Source organism: Triticum urartu, unplaced genomic scaffold (assembly GCF_056163025.1).
Source record: "Triticum urartu cultivar PI428250 unplaced genomic scaffold, HENAU_Tu73 scaffold2, whole genome shotgun sequence".
Classification (NCBI taxonomy): domain Eukaryota; kingdom Viridiplantae; phylum Streptophyta; class Magnoliopsida; order Poales; family Poaceae; genus Triticum; species Triticum urartu.
This window is the reverse complement of record NW_028260368.1, coordinates 6,014,808-6,030,816: the sequence shown is the minus strand read 5'-3', so window position 1 is coordinate 6,030,816 and position 16,009 is coordinate 6,014,808. Positions and strand designations below refer to the sequence as shown.

The window sequence follows — 16,009 nt, the reverse complement described above, 5'->3', positions numbered from 1 at the left end:
ATCTAGCAAAATTGTAAGGTAAAAAACATAAAAGATCCTGGATTCTCCATTTAATTCGGAAAAAAAGAGATTCTTGTTCGTAGAACATCGATAGAGAAAAAAAAGCCGACTATCGGATTTGAACCGATGACCCTCGCATTACAAATGCGATGCTCTAACCTCTGAGCTAAGTGGGCTTACATAACGGAAATAGTGTAACAAATAGAAATAGGTATAGTATAGGAAATCCGTAAAATCTCAGATATTAGTTATTAATCTTAGCTATTAACTAGTTCTAAATTTGAAGTTATACTTATAAAAATAAAAAAAATACTAAAACTTCTTAAAGATAAAGTTAGCTTGATATGCTTAACTATAGGATATTAAAAAATAAAATTATAGAATTTATTGGTATTTTCATTCGATCATTATAGACTTTATTATTTGTTAATAATTTGAGGATTAATATTTCACTAAGGGGAACATAGAGTCAGAGTAAATAAAATTGCTAATTCTGATTAGAAAAAAAGAATAAATATCAAGCGTTATAGTATAATTTTGAATACTATAAAAAAGTAAGACGGGAGGTGGGGGAGATAAAAACTTTTGGATATATTGATTCGGATTGAATTGCAAATACATCAAGGATAGAATCAATTCAATTCTGAATTGCAATAAGCAAGCGAGGTCTCTCAAATAGAGTCGAACTGAACTGCTAGACTACGTTGAGTGATGAACTCAATGATTCAAAAAAAAAACTAAGAGATGGATGAAATTACACAAGGAATCCTGGTCTCAAAGAAGAGGGAAATGGGGATATGGCGAAATCGGTAGACGCTACGGACTTGATTGTATTGAGCCTTGGTATGGAAACCTGCTAAGTGGTAACTTCCAAATTCAGAGAAACCCTGGAATTAAAAAAGGGCAATCCTGAGCCAAATCCGTGTTTTGAGAAAACAAGGGGTTCTCGAACTAGAATACAAAGGAAAAGGATAGGTGCAGAGACTCAATGGAAGCTGTTCTAACGAATCGAGTTAATTACGTTGTGTTGTTAGTGGAATTCCTTCTAGTTCTAAATTAGAGAAAGAGGGGTTTTATACCTTATACATTTAATAAACACGTATAGATACTGACATAGCAAACGATTAATCACAGAACTCATATTATATTCTAATTATAATATAGGTTCTTTATCTTTTTTAAAAATGAAATTAGAAATGATAATGATTATGAAATAAAAAACTCATATCATAATTTTTTTTTTTCATTATTGTGAATCCACTCCAATCGAATATTGAATAATCAAATTCTTCAATTAAAATTCAAAGTTTTCGAGATCTTTAAAAAAGTGGATTAATCGGACGAGGACAAAGAGAGAGTCCCATTCTACATGTCAATACTGACAACAATGAAATTTCTAGTAAAAGGAAAATCCGTCGACTTTATAAGTTGTGAGGGTTCAAGTCCCTCTATCCCCAAATCCTCTTTTATTCCCTAACTATACTATATTATTATTATTTATCCTCTTTTTTTTTTTTCTTTTATCAATGCACTTTTTTTTCTTTTTATCAATGCAATGGGTTTAAGATTCATTAGCTTTCTCATTCTACTCTTTCACAAAGGAATGCGAAGAGAACTCAATGGATCTTATCCTATTCATTGAATAGATTTCTTTTTTATTAGAGTATCGGCAAGAAATCTTGGTTATTCACTCTATTTTTAAGTTTTATTTAAGTAAACCATGCACAATGCATAGGACTACCCCCCCATTTTCAAATTTAAAATTTGAAATACTTTAATTAATTTTTAGTCCTTTTAATTGACATAGATACAAATACTCTACTAGGATGATGCACAAGAAAAGGTCAGGATAGCTCAGTTGGTAGAGCAGAGGACTGAAAATCCTCGTGTCACCAGTTCAAATCTGGTTCCTGGCAGAGAAAAAAAAAAAAAAGATCCACCGAATAGGTATTGATCCAAATACCTCGAGATGGATTGTGATACATATTCATTAATAATATTTATTCATCTAAGTGGATAAATCTATAATATAAATATAGAGGCACTTCTTTTTCTTTTTAAAGAAGTTTTAAAATATATCTTTTCTTTATGATAAAGAAGGGGGTGAGATTCCCCTTTATTTTTTTGCGTTTCTTAATTTTGTATTCCGCTATTCCGACGAATATTTTTTTAGTCTTGCTTATCTTTATCTTATCTTATTTTCCTAGTTGTGCTAAGTAATGTGCGCGGTACAAAGTTCCTGGTAGAGAACTTCTTTGAGTCATCCTATTTTTCTGTTCATATGAAGGAAATTAATATGCGATTTTCAAAATAGGGGAATCCAAATGAAACCCTTTTTTTGCTCAGTCTATCTGGAATGCTTTTGTATAATTAGGAATTAATTATAAATAGGTATTCCGTTTCATCTAGGAAAAGAACCTAAAAATATTCCTTGACTTGAATAAAATCTGGAGTTGTGTTGTATAAGTGAGCATGAATTTCTTATCATTCAATGAGCATCTTGTATTTCATAAAAATTGGGGGTTATATAATCCTTACGTAAGGGCCAGCCTATCCAACTTTCAGGCATTAGGATACGTTTAAGGCGCGGATGATTATCATAAGAGATTCCCACCATATCATAAGATTCGCGTTCTTGAAAATCGGCACTTCTCCAAATCCAGAAGACAGACGGAATTCTAGGATTATCCTTTTGGGCAAAGACTTTTATGCAGACTTCTTCTGGATTATCTATACCATATTGTATTCTCGTAAGATGATACACGCTAGCTAAAGATCCACCGGGTGCTACATCATAAGCACATTGGGAGCGTAAATAATTGTAACCATATACATATAAAATGACAGCAATGGAATCCCAATCCCCTGCTTTTATTTGTAAAGTCTCTATTCCTCGGTGATCAAAGCCCAAAGATCTATGAACCACCTCATGTTTGACTAGCCAATTAGATAACCAACCCTGCTGCATTGTCTTCATCTCTCCCTCTTTGTATAAATATTTCACATTTCGGATGCAAGTTTGAAAGATTGCCCTGCTTTTTATTTTTCTACACAAAAGAGCCCCTCTCCTAATTCACTAATTTGTAGGAAGGTACTGAACTTTTGGATTTGAAAAAAGTTTCAGAAGATATATCTAATGTAGATGGTGATTGATAGAGCAATTCTTGCTCATAAGTTCCTGTATGAGTACTGCGCCTAACATAAAGCTTGTGACTGGTAGTAAAACATCTATTTTTATTTTGAGATAGAGTTTGATCCTCAACTATTTCTCGCGATATCTTCTTACGAAGTTTTGTTAGGGCATCTATAACTGCCTCCGGTTTAGGTGGGCAGCCCGGCAAGTAGACATCCACAGGAATTAACTTATCAACTCCCCGAACAGTACTATAGGAATCCGTACTGAACATTCCCCCTGTAATAGTACAGGCTCCCATAGCAATGACGTATTTTGGTTCAGGCATTTGCTCGTATAATCTCACTAAAGAGGGAGCCATTTTCATTGTTACCGTACCGGCTGTTAAAATTAGGTCTGCTTGCCTAGGACTTGATCTTGGTACCAATCCATAACGATCAAAGTCGAATCGTGAGCCTATTAATGAAGCAAATTCAATGAAACAACAACTGGTACCGTATAGAAGGGGCCATAAACTGGAGAGTCTTGACCAATTCGAAAGATCATTTGGTGTAGTTGAAATAACAGAATTGGAACTTGTTTGGTCAAGTAAGGGAAACTCAATCAAATTCATAACTGTCTCAATAGAATCTTTTCCTTCTTTTTTTTTGTCTAAATATTCAGTTAAGACCATTCCAAGGCTCCTTTTCGCCATGCATAAACTAAACCAACAACTAAGATAAGCACGAAAATCAAAGCTTCGATAAAAACGGATACACCCAATACGTCGAAACTCATTGCCCAAGGGTATAGAAAGACGGTTTCCACATCAAAAACAACAAAAACGAGCGCAAACATATAATAGCGTATTCGGAATTGTACCCAAGCCCCTCCCATGGGTTCTATACCCGATTCATAACTAGAAAGCTTCTCTGGTCCTTCACTAACCGGGGCTAAAAGTCCTGAAATCGAAAATGCCAAAATAGGAATAAGGCTTGCTATTATTAGAAATGTCCAAAAAATATCATATTCGTGAAGCAGAAACATAATGTACTCCCATTAATGTGGAATAGGCGGAACTTAAATTAGTCAATTCAATTCAGCATTGTCAATTTATCCAGAACTTCTCTCTTTTCCTCGGTGAAACAAGAATCTTTTTTGTTCAAACAAAAGCGCTTAGTTTAAGTTTAGCCTTTGTTTCCTCTGTGCTGCATCTTCTTTAAAGATTCATCCAATGGAATCCCAACTCCCTTTCTTTTGGATTTCCATTCTATTTAGATATGGTGTATGTAGATCTAATTCTTATATAAAGAAAACTTTCTCGTTTCACTTTGTCTCGCTTTCTCTAGAATCTCTAGAAAAAAGAATAGCTCTATCCTTTATTTAATATTTAATAATAAAATAATAAGAGACTATTAAATAAAAATGAGAATACTACTAAATTAGAACCTAATTAAGATAGTAGGACTAATCTATGCAGTATAATTAATGAGAAGTAATACTATAAAATAAAAATAAAGAACTCTATTTCAGAACTATGAGACAGAATATTCTGTTTTCTTATTTACTCTTTACTTTATTTTTTCTATTTAAAGTTGATCAATTTACATAATGTATCTATAAACAAAGTAATAAATATACTTAAAACAAAGTAGGAATTCGCAAAATGGATAAAATCATTGCAGTTATTATAGGGAAGTCTAGAGATATCCTATTTGAAGGAGGACGGGATTCAAATCAGGGAAAGGATCCTTTCTTCTATTGATTTGATAGAAATTCGTTTTTCTTTTCCTGTCTGTATGATTTTGATTTTCGATGAATGAGCCTTTGGTAATGCTTTTATCTCTATTCTATGTCGCAGGCGCCTATCCAGTCTATAAACAAATACTAATGAGAAAATGAAAACTATACTAAACTAAAGAAAACATAGGATAGAGATCCTAAAATCTAAAAAAGGGCATATTAGGGCTATACGGATTCGAACCGTAGACCTTCTCGGTAAAACAGATCAAACGGATTATTATCGAAATGATTTGAACTGTTTCAAAGACCCAACATGCATTTTTTTGCATTGGGCTCTTTCATAAACTGATTTAAAGATCAGTTAGTCCACCATAGTTTTTCTTTACGGAAAGATAATGAGATGGCTCCCTGTGCTCTGATTGATTTTTTGTATTATGATCTATCTAGGAGCAATACCAAAGTGTTTCAAAGGAGGATTACCTTGACTTAGGTCTGCCTCCGGTCTAAATTAAATCAACCTAAGTGAAATGGAGTCTCTATCGTTCCACTGCAAGAGTTAACTATGAGACTTCATACACCTTAAAGTTCATAGAACGAAAAGAAGTTTTTTGGAGGCCCTTATCCTCATTACGCCTAGCATTTAGTGGGCTGGATATTTACCTTATCAACTAGCAAATCCATAAGGGTTCTATTTGATTAGGCACCTGAATTGGCACCTGAATCGGACTGAACCGACTGTTTGTCAGGCTACTGTTCTCCTATTCTCTCGAATCTATGAAGTAAGACATTGATTTTGCAATAAGATCGATTATGTTCATTGCATAATAAGCTCCTTTGAAAAGCATTGGCGCACGTGTAAACGAGTTGCTCTACCGAACTGAGCTATAGCCCTTATCAGAGATATCTTAACATATAGATAATTTCTTGTCAAGATGAATATTTTCTAATGCCAGAGGATACCCCTTTGATCTGTATCTGTTTAGTATTTAGTTTAGTATTTAGTATATAACAGACCAATAACAGAGCGGTATTGCTTAGAAAAGGGATTCAATATATAATCGATCGAAGTAATGGGTCTTCCTTTGTGGTGATAAATTGCCTACTTAACTCAGTGGTTAGAGTATTGCTTTCATACGGCGGGAGTCATTGGTTCAAATCCAATAGTAGGTAAGTAGGTAGAAAAATTACTAGATAGCATTGGACTTACTTCGCTTCGCTATCTAATAACTTTTTCTACCCCTCTTCCCTTTTTCTTTGTATCAACTATAAACCACTGGATTGTCTTCAATTGGATGGGGGAATCCAATTGACAGCCTCGATTCGTATCCTAGCTCGTCTGAGAGCGAGCTTCGCTTCAACCAAATCTTTCGTACCCTCAGCTTTACTCAAGTTAGCTTCGGCTATTTCAAGTGCCTTTTGAGCTTCTTCCGGATCAATATCACTACCCAGTTCCGCATCATTTCCTAAAATGATGATCTCATTATTAACTATTCTCGCAAAACCGCTCCACAGAATCGCTGTTAACCATTGGTCGTTGAGGAGGCGTATTCTCAAAGGACCCATATCTACTGCTGTGTTAATGGGGGCGTGGTTTGGTAATACGCCAATTTGGCCACTATTAGTGGATAAAATGATTTCTTTCACTTCACAATCCCAAATAATTCGCTTAGGAGTCAGTACATAAAGATTTAATTTCATTTCTTCGATTTGTTCTCCTCTTCTAAGGTTATAGCTTTCGTGCTAGCTTCATCGATGTTACCCACCAAATAAAAAGCCTGTTCAGGTAGGCCGTCTAATTCTCCGGAAAGGATTAGTTGAAATCCCCTAATAGTTTCCGCAAGAGCAACATACTTTCCTGGAGAACCAGTAAAAACTTCTGCCACAAAGAACGGTTGTGATAAGAAACGCTCAATTTTTCTTGCTCTTGCTACAGTTAAACGATCCTCTTCCGATAATTCATCCAAGCCAAGAATTGCGATAATGTCCTGAAGTTCTTTGTAACGTTGTAAAGTTTCCTTAACTCTTTGCGCAGTTTCATAATGTTCGTTGCCAACGATCCGAGGCTGTAACATAGTCGAGGTTGAATCTAAAGGATCTACTGCTGGATAAATACCCTTGGAAGCTAATCCTCTGGAAAGTACGGTAGTAGCATCCAAATGTGCAAATGTTGTGGCAGGGGCAGGGTCGGTCAAATCGTCTGCAGGTACATAAACTGCTTGAATCGAAGTTATAGATCCCTTTTTAGTAGAAGCAATTCTTTCTTGCAAAGAACCCATTTCTGTACTAAGAGTAGGTTGATAACCCACTGCGGAGGGCATTCTCCCTAATAAAGCGGATACCTCTGATCCTGCTTGAACAAAACGAAAGATATTATCGATAAATAAAAGCACGTCTTGCTTATTAACATCTCGGAAATATTCCGCCATAGTTAGGGCAGTTAAACCAACTCTCATACGAGCTCCCGGTGGTTCATTCATTTGGCCATAGACTAGAGCTACCTTTGATTCCTCAATATTTTTTTCATTAATTACTCCGGATTCCTTCATTTCCATATAAAGATCATTTCCTTCACGAGTCCGTTCCCCTACTCCACCGAATACGGATACGCCCCCATGAGCTTTAGCAATGTTATTGATTAATTCCATGATCAGTACTGTTTTACCTACTCCAGCCCCCCCAAATAGTCCTATTTTTCCTCCACGTCGATAAGGAGCTAAAAGATCGACGACCTTAATACCTGTTTCAAAGATGGATAATTTCGTATCTAACTCGATAAAGGCAGGCGCAGATCTATGAATAGGGAACGTTGCACTACTATCTACAGGACCCAAATTGTCAACAGGCTCCCCAAGAACGTTGAAAATTCGTCCGAGAGTAGCTCCACCGACCGGAACACTGAGAGGAGCTCCCGTGTCAATCACTTCCATTCCTCTCATCAACCCGTCCGTAGCACTCATAGCTACAGCTCTAACTCGATTATTTCCTAATAATTGTTGTACCTCACAAGTCACATTAATTTGCTTATCGGCAGTGTCTCTACTCTGGACTACCAAAGCGTTATAAATATAAGGTAACTTGCCTGGGGGAAAAGTGACATCCAGCACGGGTCCAATAATTTGATCGATACGACCTGTACTTTTTTCTTCAATTGTGGAAACCCCGGGAGGAGAAGTAGTAGGATTGGTTCTCATAATTATCACATAATTAAAAAAAAGGAATTTGTCGAAATTTTTCTTTTTTTATTGTTGAATAATGCCAAATCAAATCAAAAAAAATCCAAAAGTAAAAAGGAAATGAATTAGTTAATTCAATAAGAGAGAAAAGGGGACCAGGACTTGATTTCGTTGCCCAAGCGAATCCCATTCAATCGTTTACTCATGGAATGAGTCCATTGGAAAGTTCAATCAATCTTTTTTTTCATATACATTTTGCCTTTTGTGGAGGATCTGTGCCTACTCTACTTTCCTATCTAGGACTTCGATATACAAAATATATACTACTGTGAAGCATAGATTGCTGTCAACAAAGAATTTTATTAGTATTTAGTTAGGTATTTGCATTCAAAATAAGAAAAGAGAACTATTAAGAACTTGTAAAATAAGGATTAGGAATTAATTTGGGTTGCGCTATATCTATCAAAGAGTATACAATAATTATGGATTTGGTAAATCAAATCCATGGTTTAATAACGAACCGTGTTAACTTACCATAACAACAACTCAATTCCTATCGAATTCCTATATTGGAATTCCTATAGGATAGAACATACACAGGGTGTACGCATTATATATGAATGAAACATATTCATTAACCTAAGCATGCCCTCAATTTTCTTTAATGAGTTGATATTATATTAATTGAATATCCTTTTTGTTTTACGAGATTTTTGCTAAAGTTTCATTTACGCCTAATTAACATCGAGTAGACCCTGTTATTGTGAGAATTCTTAATTCAAGAGTTATAGGGAGGGACTTATGTCACCACAAACAGAAACTAAAGCAGGTGTTGGATTTCAAGCTGGTGTTAAAGATTATAAATTGACTTACTACACCCCAGAGTATGAAACTAAGGATACTGATATCTTGGCAGCATTCCGAGTAAGTCCTCAGCCTGGGGTTCCGCCCGAAGAAGCAGGGGCTGCAGTAGCTGCCGAATCTTCTACTGGTACATGGACAACTGTTTGGACTGATGGACTTACCAGTCTTGATCGTTACAAAGGACGATGCTATCACATCGAGCCTGTTGCTGGGGAAGACAACCAATGGATCTGTTATGTAGCTTATCCATTAGACCTATTTGAAGAGGGTTCCGTTACTAACATGTTTACTTCCATTGTAGGTAACGTATTTGGTTTCAAAGCCCTACGTGCTCTACGTTTGGAGGATCTACGAATTCCCCCTACTTATTCAAAAACTTTCCAAGGCCCGCCTCATGGTATCCAAGTTGAAAGAGATAAGTTGAACAAGTACGGTCGTCCTTTATTGGGATGTACTATTAAACCAAAATTGGGATTATCCGCAAAAAATTATGGTAGAGCGTGTTATGAGTGTCTACGTGGTGGACTTGATTTTACCAAAGATGATGAAAACGTAAACTCACAACCATTTATGCGCTGGAGAGACCGTTTTGTCTTTTGTGCCGAAGCTATTTATAAATCACAGGCCGAAACCGGTGAAATCAAGGGGCATTACTTGAATGCGACTGCGGGTACATGTGAAGAAATGATTAAGAGAGCTGTATTTGCAAGAGAATTAGGGGTTCCTATTGTAATGCATGACTACTTAACTGGGGGATTCACCGCAAATACTACTTTGGCTCATTATTGCCGCGACAATGGCCTACTTCTTCACATTCACCGTGCAATGCATGCAGTTATTGATAGACAGAAAAATCATGGTATGCATTTCCGTGTATTAGCTAAAGCATTGCGTATGTCTGGGGGAGATCATATCCACTCCGGTACAGTAGTAGGTAAGTTAGAAGGGGAACGCGAAATGACTTTAGGTTTTGTTGATTTATTGCGCGATGATTTTATTGAAAAAGATCGTGCTCGCGGTATCTTTTTCACTCAGGACTGGGTATCCATGCCAGGTGTTATACCGGTAGCTTCAGGTGGTATTCATGTTTGGCATATGCCAGCTCTGACCGAAATCTTTGGGGACGATTCTGTATTACAATTTGGTGGAGGAACTTTAGGACATCCTTGGGGAAATGCACCTGGTGCAGCAGCTAATCGAGTGGCTTTAGAAGCCTGTGTACAAGCTCGTAACGAAGGGCGCGATCTTGCTCGCGAAGGTAATGAAATTATCCGAGCAGCTTGCAAATGGAGTCCTGAACTAGCCGCAGCTTGTGAAGTATGGAAGGCGATCAAATTCGAGTTCGAGCCGGTAGATACTATTGATTAACTAGATAAAACTAAAGATAAAGAAGGTATAAATAAAAAAGAAACGAAATAAAAAGAGAAAAAAATCAGTTATGAAATGCAGTAATTCTTCTTTATTCTTCTAATTGATTGCAATTAAACTCGGCTCAATCTTTTTTAGAAAAAAAAGATTGAGCCGAATAAAAATAGATCATGATATGATCATGAGACTTGACAAATTGAGATTCGTCTATTCTATATATCTAGAATATATATATTAAGGTATAATACAATAAAGAAATACAAATAAAATAATAAAATAATAAAATATAGTATTATCATATGATAATGATAATGGAATCAAATACGCAGTATTTACAGAAAAAAGTCTTCGTTTATTGGGAAAGAATCAATATACTTTTAATGTCGAATCGGGATTCACTAAGACAGAAATAAAGCATTGGGTCGAACTCTTCTTTGGTGTTAAGGTGGTAGCTGTGAATAGCCATCGACTACCTGGAAAAGGTAGAAGAATAGGACCTATTCTGGGCCATACAATGCATTACAGACGTATGATCATTACCCTTCAACCGGGTTATTCTATTCCACTTCTAGATAGAGAAAAAAACTAAAGGAGAATGAATGAAAAAAGACATAGTTTGGAAGTTAGACCTTTTTATAGGACTCTCTTTCAATTTCAAAAAAGAGGACGTTTGAAACTTTTAACAGGCGTAATCGTGAGTCAACAAGTGACTCGAACTGTGTGTAAAAAAAGAAGCATTTTTTTTTTTTCAAAATGCTAGAACTAGATAAGGAAGTTTTCTATAACCTTGAGAAAAAGGATAAAAAGGTAGTTTTTTTTTAGTTTATGACTCCGATCAAGAGCGAGAAATCCTTGATTTGGGATTGGACATAGAACCTGGACCCATCGTAGAGACGTTTAGTTCAAAAGAAAGGATCGTATCCTGATGGTAAGAATTATACTTTCGTGGAAATACAGCGCTATAGACTTCAATGCGGTAGAGTAGACGTTTTGTTTCTAATTTTTCTGGACCAAACCTCCGCTCCGACCCAACGATACAATGAATTTTTTCTGTTCATATTCATAAATAAAAAAGATTCGGAATCGCAATGCTACTATATGCGTCCAGAGGAGTATTTGGAATAATATTCTTCTATAATCCATTATTGCGGGGGGTCTTACTAACAGGGCTTCGCTGCACGGGACAGGTCTTCGTCGAAAAGCTAACTCCACCCGGCATTTTCATACCCTTTCTTTGGGTGGTATATCGCCTTTTAAAGTCTAAGAGGGTAGTAGGGGATCTATAGTAGGTAAGATAATTTGCCCTTTGATTTTGATTGAATATACTATTTTTCCGCCTTTACCACGCATTATTGTATGCGCTTCTAGAGAAGTATGTATGCAGGAAGTAAATTCTAACCGCTTTCTTTTGAATCCAATTTCAAATTAGATTAGAAAGATAGAAAGGCCATGAGGATGGGAAAATCAAAATAAAATCTTTTTAATTAGTTCTCCTTTTTTGGAATTTTCTTATTATCCTTTCATTTTTTTTACAGAATATTTTTCAAACTAAAAATAAAAAATACAATACAATAGTCAATATTCCTTATAATAGATATACTTAATTATATCATAAGAATCTTAAGATATTTTTCGACTAGATAGAAATAGTAAATTTGAATTGAGACACCTATTCCATGACGGATTTAAACTTACCTTCTATTTTCGTGCCTTTAGTAGGCTTAGTATTTCCGGCAATTGCAATGACTTCTTTATTTCTTTATGTGCAAAAAAATAAGATTGTCTAGTATTTTTTAGTGTAAGTAATATAATATGGTAGGGTATGTGGCTTTTTCTACACACACTTTCTACACACAAATGAAAAACGGTTATGGATGCGGATATAGGCTACGAGCATAAATGCATGAATATGCAGAGCCAGGTATAGCGAGTTTTATTTTATTTATTTTAATTGAATCAACGAATATTTTTTGAATAGAAAGTCAATGTATCTAACCTATTATTTCACAGGAGTACTAGTTGCTGAAGGCGATTTCAGAATCAAAAAAAGTAAAGTCAAAATTATTTAGCTTATTCTCTCAATTTCAATCGACCGCTGCTGGATTTAGTATATCTAATATGAATTGGCGATCAGAACACATATGGGTAGAACTTCTAAAAGGTTCTCGAAAAAGGGGTAATTTTTTCTGGGCCTGTATTCTTTTTCTAGGTTCACTAGGATTCTTATCGGTTGGGATTTCCAGTTATCTTGGTAAGAATATTATATCTATACTTCCATCTCAAGAAATTCTTTTTTTTCCGCAGGGGGTCGTGATGTCTTTCTACGGAATCGCAGGCCTATTCATTAGCTCCTACTTGTGGTGTACTATTTTGTGGAATGTAGGTAGTGGTTATGACCGATTCGATAGAAAAGAGGGAATAGTGTGCATTTTTCGTTGGGGATTCCCTGGAATAAAACGTCGCGTCTTCCTTCGATTCCTTATGCGGGATATCCAATCAATTAGAATTCAGGTTAAAGAGGGTCTTTATCCTCGTCGTATTCTTTATATGGAAATCCGGGGCCAGGGGATCATTCCCTTGACTCGTACTGATGATAAATTTTTTACTCCACGAGAAATTGAACAAAAAGCTGCCGAATTGGCCTATTTCTTGCGCGTACCAATTGAAGTATTTTGAGGTATCTTTTTTGAACTGAGTTGAATGAAGAAAAGAAGAATTGGAAGAAGAAAAGTTTTCTCAACACAGGGAGGAAGTCCCTTCTAAATTGGATTTGTTATTGTAAGGGGATTTTTAAGTATTTATCTAAAGGAAGGAACAAACGAGGATAAGAGAAATTTGCTTTTAATTTTTTTTTATCCAAGTTAGATATATCGCATACTATTCTTCCTTTTTCATCCGAAAGGGCTTTTTTTTTATTCTATTTCACTATTTCATTCCATCTAGATCTAAGAAAGAACCCAATGCACTGAAATTCCACTAATAACTAATATACAAAAAAGAAGAATAGATACAGGGTATCAAACCTATAGAGTTTTTGCTTCAAAGAAATAGAAATATCATGAAATAGAAATATCATCATATAGAGTCAGGGAATGGAATAGAGTCAGCGAATGAAGCATATTCATTAACAACTCCATTTACAGATCAAAAATGAAAAAAAAGAAAGCATTGCCTTCTTTACTATATCTTGTATTTATCGTACTTTTGCCTTGGGGGGTCTCTTCCTCATTTAACAAATGTCTGGAACTTTGGATTAAGAATTGGTGGAATACCAGGCAATCCGAAACTCTCTTAACTGATATTCAAGAGAAAAGGATTCTAGAAAGATTCATAGAATTAGAAGAACTTTCTCTCTTGGACGAGATGATAAAAGGGAAACTAAAGACACATGTACAAAAACCTCCTACAGGAATACACAAGGAAATAATACAATGGGTCAAAATAAATAATGAGGATCATCTCCATACCATTTTGCATTTCTCGACAAATATAATCTGTTTGGCTATTCTAAGTGGTTCTTTTTTTCTGGGTAAAGAGGAACTTGTCATTTTGAATTCTTGGGTTCAGGAATTCTTCTATAATTTAAATGACTCAATAAAAGCTTTTTTTATTCTTTTAGTTACTGATTTTTTTGTTGGATTTCACTCCACCCGTGGTTGGGAACTAGTAATTCGTTGGGTCTACAACGATTTTGGATGGGCTCCTAACGAGCTTATTTTCACTATTTTTGTTTGTAGTTTTCCAGTAATTCTAGATACATGTTTGAAATTTTGGGTCTTTTTTTGTTTAAATCGTCTATCTCCTTCGCTTGTAGTCATTTATCATTCAATTAGTGAAGCATAAATTCATTTGATCTCCCGATATTAATATTAATCAAATTAGCAAGCATCTTTTTTTAGAAAGAAAGCCCTTTTCCATTTTAGCAAAATTCTTTCTATTTATACCTACTTTAAGGTATTCATCATTGCAGTACAACTGTTGCAGTAGAATGACAACAGATTCGTGTATAGGGAACTAGATTAGCTTAGCTACCTATCTAATTTATTGTAGAAATTCTGGGATCTGCGATTGGACATGGAAAATAGAAATACTTTTTCTTGGGTAAAGGAACAGATAACTCGATCGATTTCTGTATCGATCATGATATACGTAATAACTCGGACATCTATTTCAAATGCATATCCCATTTTTGCGCAGCAGGGTTATGAAAACCCACGAGAAGCAACTGGACGAATTGTATGTGCCAATTGCCATTTAGCTAGCAAGCCCGTCGATATTGAAGTTCCCCAAGCTGTGCTTCCCGATACTGTATTTGAAGCAGTTCTTCGAATTCCTTATGATATGCAATTGAAACAAGTTCTTGCTAATGGAAAAAAGGGAGGGTTGAATGTAGGTGCTGTTCTTATTTTGCCCGAGGGATTCGAATTAGCGCCGCCCGATCGTATTTCCCCTGAGTTAAAAGAAAAGATAGGAAATCTTGCTTTTCAGAGTTATCGTCCCGATAAAAAAAACATTCTTGTGATAGGCCCTGTTCCCGGTAAGAAATATAGTGAAATTGTCTTTCCCATTCTTTCCCCTGATCCTGCTACGAAGAAAGATGCTCATTTCTTAAAATATCCCATATATGTAGGGGGAAACCGAGGAAGAGGACAGATCTATCCTGATGGTAGCAAGAGTAACAATACAGTCTATAATGCTACGTCAACAGGTATAGTAAGAAAAATACTACGTAAAGAAAAGGGGGGGTATGAAATATCCATAGTTGATGCATCAGATGGACGCCAAGTGATTGATATTATACCTCCCGGACCAGAACTTCTTGTTTCAGAGGGGGAATCCATCAAGCTTGATCAACCATTAACAAGCAATCCTAATGTGGGAGGTTTTGGTCAGGGGGACGCAGAAATCGTGCTTCAGGATCCATTACGTGTCCAAGGCCTTTTGTTCTTCTTCGCATCCGTTATTTTGGCACAAGTTTTTTTGGTTCTCAAAAAGAAACAGTTTGAAAAGGTTCAATTGTACGAAATGAATTTCTAGGTCCCGGGATTTCTTACCATCAAGTTGGTAAAAAGCCTCGATTTATTGGCAATTGCTAGAATTATCTATGATCTATTTTGGAAATCCTTTTTTTGTTTAGACTGCTTTTTGTTTATGAGATGTCTGGAATTCCTTATTTATATCCCATGCAAAAGAAGAGAATCCAAGGCAAAGGCGAGAACAATCAAATTAAAATTTCTTCTTTTTCGGAGGGATTGCAGGTCTTCTTAATCGTCTATTCGGCACAAGAAAAAGCCTTTTTCTTGTGCCGATTCTTCTTGTATCAAAATAAGAATCCTTTTTCTTCCTAATTCGTCAAAGATTACTATTTCTTCTTTATTCGGGTCTGTCTCTTGGACCTCTTTTTCTTTTGCTTAGGTTTAGCCGAGGTAGTGGACAAACAGAGGGGAAGAAAATATGGCGGGGGAAAAATTTCTTGTGATTGTGAGCAAATTGCTTGGCTTGTTTAATTAAGTTCAACTTCAAATTTACAGAAATTTTGCAAAAAAAAAGTAAACTCTTCCATTGAAGGTTTTTTTATTTTTAGGCTAGTTGAATAGTTTTGATTAAGGTTTTATTAGTTTATTACTCGAAACTAAATCAAGGATTTTCAGGATACTTCCTTCGTGGAATAAGATATTGGATCCTCGAGTGATCTCTTTTTCTTGTTGCTTCATAAGAGTGAATCGAATAGATTCAATTCGCGTTATAA

General features: G+C 35.6%; 2 non-coding genes across 2 annotated transcripts; one reads left to right on the top strand and one right to left on the bottom strand.

The window, feature by feature from the left end:
• Positions 1-103: 103 nt before the first annotated feature.
• On the bottom strand, positions 104-176 carry TRNAT-UGU (transfer RNA threonine (anticodon UGU)). The gene has a single exon. It is a non-coding gene; the product is annotated as a tRNA-Thr (tRNA).
• Positions 177-1,843: 1,667 nt separating this feature from the next.
• TRNAF-GAA (transfer RNA phenylalanine (anticodon GAA)) lies at positions 1,844-1,916 on the top strand. Its single transcript has one exon. It is a non-coding gene; the product is annotated as a tRNA-Phe (tRNA).
• The last annotated feature ends 14,093 nt before the right edge of the window (positions 1,917-16,009 follow it).